The sequence below is a fragment of the Durio zibethinus genome, chromosome 15 (genome assembly GCF_047325235.1).
Source record: "Durio zibethinus cultivar Kanyao isolate XHJ-2024 chromosome 15, ASM4732523v1, whole genome shotgun sequence".
Lineage (NCBI taxonomy): Eukaryota > Viridiplantae > Streptophyta > Magnoliopsida > Malvales > Malvaceae > Durio > Durio zibethinus.
In genome coordinates, this window is record NC_143176.1 from 21,517,935 (window position 1) to 21,525,351 (window position 7,417).

A 7,417-nucleotide genomic window follows, 5' to 3' on the forward strand; every position below is an offset into this window, starting at 1 on the left:
TTGACATTTGGGGCGGCAACTCAAAATCAAGAATGAGAAGAGGTGAGCAAATTTCTAGTGATGTTTGATAAATGAGTTCTCTAGTTGAACCAGTTTTTTAAAAGGTGATAAAATCCCTAATTAACAAGCAGCATAGAAAACAAAGCCAACTAAAGAACACAGTTCAAGTATCCAGTTCAATTGAAACCATGAGAATAGGACATTCGTTCAAAACATAGATCAATGTTTGCTGAAGAACTAAAGCAGCATAGATATCCTTCACTACCCTTCAGGATGAAGAATCAGACCTAGGAGTAACTGATCTTGAAACAGATCTGGAAGTCGGACTTGCACTTTTACTTCTAGACCCATCCTGCCTGGAACTCCTGGAGCTTCTCCTAGGTGGTGGAGAAATGCTTCGTGGGTAGCTCCTCTCTATAGGGGAAGTGCAGCGTGAGTAACTCCCTCTTGAGCTGGTCCTTCGCTCGGGGCTAGCTCCTCCTAGAACCTCTGCTTGCCCTAGGTAGCATAGGGCTTCGAGAAACAGAACAATATCGGAATCTTCTATAGTAATGATAATCGGTGAATCATACTTAATAGTCATATGGAGAGTAGGACCTGACTTTTCTCCTACGGTAACAATCCTCTGGTGAGTAGGAACGGTCCAGTCTGATACTTGTTGATTTGTTTGTTTAGTGGTATGACTTTTGGAGTTTGTGGTTAAGAGCTGCTACACAGCTAACCAGCCTGCTGCCACAAAATCTTGATGTGGGAAGAAGCAAACAGCTTTCAAACTCGTAAAGCTAACCATCCATGATTCTTGTACAATTTTAAGCAAGGAGCAGTTACTAATAACTATCAAAGCAGCCACTAATCAAGATGAAACTGAATTATGAATCTTTCACCTTCTCCACAGTAATGAAACATCCTTCAAGAACAGAGCGGTTCAAATTCTTGATACAGCGATCCGATTCTTCATTGGTGGCCATTGTAACAAACCCAAACCCACCAGATTCCCTAGTCCACGGATCAACCCCAAGATGAACATCAATCACCTATGTACCACGATTCTTCTCATTGTAATTTGTAAGAACTCAGAAAGCACATTAACATATTGCTTGACCTTACGGAAACGTTGAATAATATAACATTAGTGAATGAAAATGAATTTTTGTTTTGGTAACCAATGTGCTTCTACAAATTGTTCCCAGGATTTTCAGCGTTACTTTCAGCACTCCTGCCAATCAAACAATCAAACGGGCCAACACATACCAAACATTATCAGGACTTCCACAATAAATCCTATATATATATATATATATATATATATATATATTGTCTAAAAGCTTCTTTGTGCATAAGCTTTTAACTTCAAATTTTCTGTCTATATTAATACACAAAATACATACTAAAGATTATCAGGATTTCCATAAAAAATATAACTATTAGGATTTCTTTGTCCTCCATAAGATCTTCAGGAACTATTAGGATTTCCATAAAGGTTATCAGGACTCGTTATTAATTATTATACTCTATTAATATTATCTTATATATTCTTTTTAATTTTTTAGAATTTTTTACGTAATGTAATAATGAATCCTATTATAATTATATATAGTAGTGCTTTATGTATATATGTATGAATACTCTTAATTTTATTTTTTATTATTTTAGTATTTAATTTTTATGTTATTTCATGAATTGGATGGTGTGTCTTTAATTCGCGATACTTAGTTCATACTTTACTAAGTTATTTAATTAAATAACATTTGTTTTTAATTATGTGACTTGGATTGATTTGAGTTGAAATAATTATAAGAAATAAATTTTATGATTTGTAATTAATTAGATTTATGTATACTATTTATTAATGTTCTTATTTTATTTTAAATTATATAAATTTAATTATTCATGAATCTAACTATTCATGAGTTAAACATTTATGAATTCATTGTATCCATTAACACAATTAATTGTGGATGGATATATTTCATGTTTAGAATTATTTAAATTTAATATTTGAGTCTAAATTTATATCTATTATTCATTAATATAAATAACCATTAATTAAATCCCAAATACATGAATCAATTATTCTTAAATTTAATCAATTATTCATAAATTTAATCAATTATGAAATTGTGATATTGATGAATCCAATTAATTATAAATGATTTTAATTGCTCTATAGTTGTAATTTAAGTTTAACTTACATATTAAATAGTATAAACATCCATGAACTGAATTCGGATTGTTATATTTTTAATTTCATTTTTTCATATTTTAATATGTTGTAAAAGTATAATTAAATATATTACGTGTTTAGAATTATTTAAATTTAATATTTGAGCCTAAATTTATATATACTGTTCATTAATATAAATAGCCATTAATTAAACCCAAAATATATGAATTTAATTATTCATGAATTTATGATATCGATGAATCCAATTAATTATAAATTATTTTAATTACTTTATAGTTGTAATTTAAGTTTAACATGCATATTAAATAGTATAAATATCCATAAAACTGAATTCGGATTGTTATGTTTTTAATTTCATTTTTTTTGGATTTTAATATGTTATAAAAGTATAATTCTTGATTTATATGATTGGAAATGAAATCTTAATATTTAATTTCTGTACAATGGAATTCCCATTGAATGAATTAATTGAATTATTTAAATTATTTACATACAAAATTATTTTTGTAAATATCTATTATTTATTTATATTGAATAAAATTATAAATATTATTTATTTATATTCAATCAAATATTTTTGTAAATATTTCTAGTGTCTTGAAAAAGTTTAATCAAATGTTAGTTAATAACTTATGATTTTTAGATTTTATTAATTTATAATAAAAACATGTAACATGGTGCACTATAATTGAACCACGTGTTTCATAAATATTCAATCAAATGTCAGTCCATTATTTTAACATTTTGGGTTTAAATAATTATATAAGTAGGTGACTACCCTCCCTGGCATTGACTAAAAGCTTTGGAAGGGATGTGGGTCACCCCTTACTCTTGTAAGAGCTTTACAACATAAAAAAATTATATAACAACCAAAAAAATGTAATAATCAGGCAAGTTTTAAAACCCCCCAAAAAATTTTACAAATATCAAAATCAAAACAATTCCAAATAACTAAATCATAACAAATAAATTTGAATTAAATGAACCCTATAAATCATAACTAAATCATAACAAATAAGGCTAAATCAAATAATAAAAATAAATCTCTAAAAATCAGGTGAAAGTATACATGAGAGCATTAATTACGAATAAATTAAAGATAAAGATAAAAATAAAATATTTTGGGTAAGCAAGAGATGAGATTATAAACTAACCAGAGTTTCGGCAAGGCATGTAGATGTTGTTTAACGAGACAGGCTTCATAGATTTTTCTAGAGGCATGGTTTAAACTTTGATTAGAGAAATTAGAGATGCACTTTTATATGCATATATAAAGTAAAGATTAAAGATTATATAAGAACGACATTAATTGTATAAAAAACGTGACATTATATGATTGAATTATTAATCAAATATTTTTTAATCAAATTTTATTAAATTTTAGTTGTCAATTGTCAGATCTTTCAGAAAGAAGTTTTTTTTTTTTTTTTCATTTTTACAACCGCACAAATAATTTTCCTTTCTTTTTATAAAAATGAAATTCTCATAATCTTTATTTTCCATTAGTAATAATAATATATAAAAATAATATTATATTAGTTGCTTTACTACTCATTGCTACTATTCATATTATAGTTTCGTTATAAATTATAAATGGTTAATAAAATTTAAATATTGATAAAATTTCATGAGAGTTTAATAAAAATAAATATTGTTTAGTTGATAATTGAATAAAAAATTTATCTACTTATCTTGTTTTAATATATTAAAAAGTTATTATAATTAAAGTACAAAAATTTATATAATATAAATAAAAACATTTATCCATAATTGCAGTATGAAAGTGCTCGTATGTAATAAAGTTAAAAGTTGTTTTATTGTATTAGACTTATTTTCAAATTAATAAATTATGTAATCCATATTCTTTTGTATAATATTATAAAATAAAAGAATTAATTAGAATAAAAGTTCTGTAATATCTTTTTCATTACTTACTCTATTGTGAGTTACTTTCGTTTTTTTTTTTTTTTTTTATAAGAAAAATTGTTCTTAGTTCAACACGTTAGATGTAACATTTGTATTTAGTTGTTCAAATATTATAAGAAAACAAATAATAAGATTTACATGATATAAAATAAATATAGATAATTAAAAAAGTTGTTCAAGTATCGCAAAAATTATTTATTTACTTTTATGCAAGAAGAAGAATTAAAAAAGAGAATTTAAAAAAAAAAAACTCAAATAGAAGGCTAATCCATTTATTTAATTAGGTAAAAATAATTTTGTTAATTAATTTTACTTTTTTTGGAGTTGAATTTCCAATGTTATTGTCAAAATAACGAAGATTTCTTTTGCAATCTTCAATATTTAACTAATTCAATTTGAAACGAAAGGTTTTTGGAATCTAAAATTTGCATAATAAAATGGTTATTTGTCATATTTTTTTCCTATGAAAATAAAATGGAAGATGAAAGAACGATTGTTCTTAAACAAATAAAAAATCAAACAATTGGATTCGGGAATAAGGAACATGAAAGGATTTGAGCATTTTTTTTTGTTTAATGGTATAAACATTTTTCTTAAGGTATGATGACTGAATTTTCAAAAAAATAAAAAAACAAATAGTTAAGGATAAGCAGATATAAAATATTATGATTGAATTTTTCAAAAAAAAAAAAATCGAGAATAAATAAGAAGAAGTTTGGTGATTTTTTTTTCAATTAATATCAAGAGTATAGTTATTAGCCAAAACCTTTAATATTTGAATAACTTTTTTTACATTTTTTTATTAAAAATCTAATTTAATATATTTTTAAGAACTTAGTACATCACATAGTAAAATAACTGACAATTATTTAAATGTTATTTTGTCTCAATGAATTCTTTTATGTCTTTGTACTTTAGCATATCAATTTTATCTTTTCTATTGAATTCGATAATTACCTTAAATTTTTTTAAATTAATTAATTTCTCAAAAAATCATATATTTTCCTAAAACCAATATATATTACAATTTTCACATACTATCAATTTTCCCTCAAAATATTTTATCGTACCATACAAGTACTCTATTAGCATCTTGCAGTACAAATAGGATATAAGTCTAATTAATTTTCGAGTCAAAAGCAACATCGACATTTAATTTGTAATACCAACAAAATTAAGAGGCATAGTAACAATAAAAAATAAATCACAAATACAAAGCAAAAACTCACCCCTAGGGATGGGAATTCATCCCGACCCTGATCAGTTTCGATCCGATCCGATCATATGAGATCGATTTTTTTTTTTGAATTTTGAGTTTTCGGGTCGGGTCGGATCGGGTAAGATTAGGAAAACAATCGAAGCCGGATCGGGATCGAGTTTTAGACATACCCGACCCTACCCGATATTATTTAAAAAATTATTTTTTAATTTTTTATTTATATATATTTATATAATGATATTTTTAAATATTTATATTTAAAAAATAATATTTTATATTTTAAAAAATAATATTTTATTAATTTCAAGTCGAATTGGATCGAGTACGATTTATATAGTATCGGATCGGATCAAATTTAAACATAAATAAATAAAAAAATTTTCGAATAAGATTAAATTCAAATTTATTAATGCATAAAATCAAATTAGATTCGATACGAACAAAACTAATCTTAAATCCGATCCGATGGTAACCCTACTCACCCCAAAACTAGTATTGTATGGGCTCTAATTGAAGTTTGTGGTAGTGCCGACGTGAGGAATACATTGAAATTTGGCTGAATTCTGCCGCTCCAAGTCCGCGACCCGTGGGTTTTTTGGTCATTGCATTGGGTTTCTTCTTTGGATTAGAGGTAATTTAAATGTTTGTATGGATTTAATCGCTTTTTTAGCATTACATGATTAAATTTATCGTATTATTAATTAAATTTACATATTAATTTTAATAAAATATATTTAATATAAAATTTTTATTAAAAAATATTTTAATTATAATTATAATAATTTTTATTATTTTTTAATCTCATTACAATTAATTTTATTATCCATTAAAATCCGTAACCTAGGCGTTTTGAGGTTTGAATTGAGGGGGAACAAAGCTTGATGCACAGAGAGGTGAGGAGATTTGACAAATCTAAATTTTGCGGAGACTAAATTATATTGGACTAAATTATTATAGAGATCTATAATCTTTTTATTTTTTCATGTTGGCCCAAGACCGCTGATTTGGTGTCATTCTACAAACAATTTTTGAAGAAAAAATTATTATTTTTATTCCAAAATTGAGAGTTTTTATAAAAGTGAAAAGGCTCAATTCCACGTGTATTTTAAAAAATTTAAAGTTTCAATCTATTATTTTATAAAAAATTTCATAAATTAAATGATGAACATTTATTGTTAAAAAAATCAAGATACAATCAAATATATATGTTCACCAACTTTAAATATCTTTATTTCATAAAAAATTAGATTAATTAATTTTTTAGTTGACAATATGTGTCGGTCGAGTTTGCATCAATTGAGATTTAACGCATGATTTAACGATTTTAACAACGGAAGGATGTTTTCATTATTATCATGTAAATATGAGAATTGATAAGTTATTTTTAAAAGTATAGGGTCAAAATGACATATGATGTAAAGTTTAGGAATCATGATGTACTTTACCCAAAAGAATTTGATAGAGTTTTATCAGGTTGAATGGGCCGGTTTGAGAAAATTTATGGACTAGAGTTATCAAATATAGGGGAATTCAGTTCAAAACTGACTTATGCAGCATTGAAGCCCAAGATTGTTAAGTTGGGTGTCAAGCAATCTGATATGGTAAATCAGAAGCCCAGCTCACAAGGGTCAACGCCAACGGTAAAAAATCCGTACCCTAATTTTGTTATATGACAAAATATATGTACAATTATTTAGATACAGTTCGGAAAGTTATTTATAAAAAATAATTTAATAAAATTTTTAATAAAAAATTTAAATTTATAAATTAATAAGTTAATGTAAAAATTAATAATATATATAAAAAAAATTAGTAAAAAAATTATTTATAATTTAAATTTAATTCATATTTATTTAATGATAAAATTTTTATTAATATTTTAATTAAAAATATCTGCATTAAAATTTATTAATTTTTTTATAAAATTTATATAATTAATCTATATAATAAAAAATTTTAATTTATTAATTTTTATTTAGTCGTTTTTAATAAAAACTTTACGAATTTCGCGGAAGAAATTTCGTATAAGTCTTTCTTTCTTTTATACGATCCTACTATATACCCACCACACCAGCGAAACAAGCCCC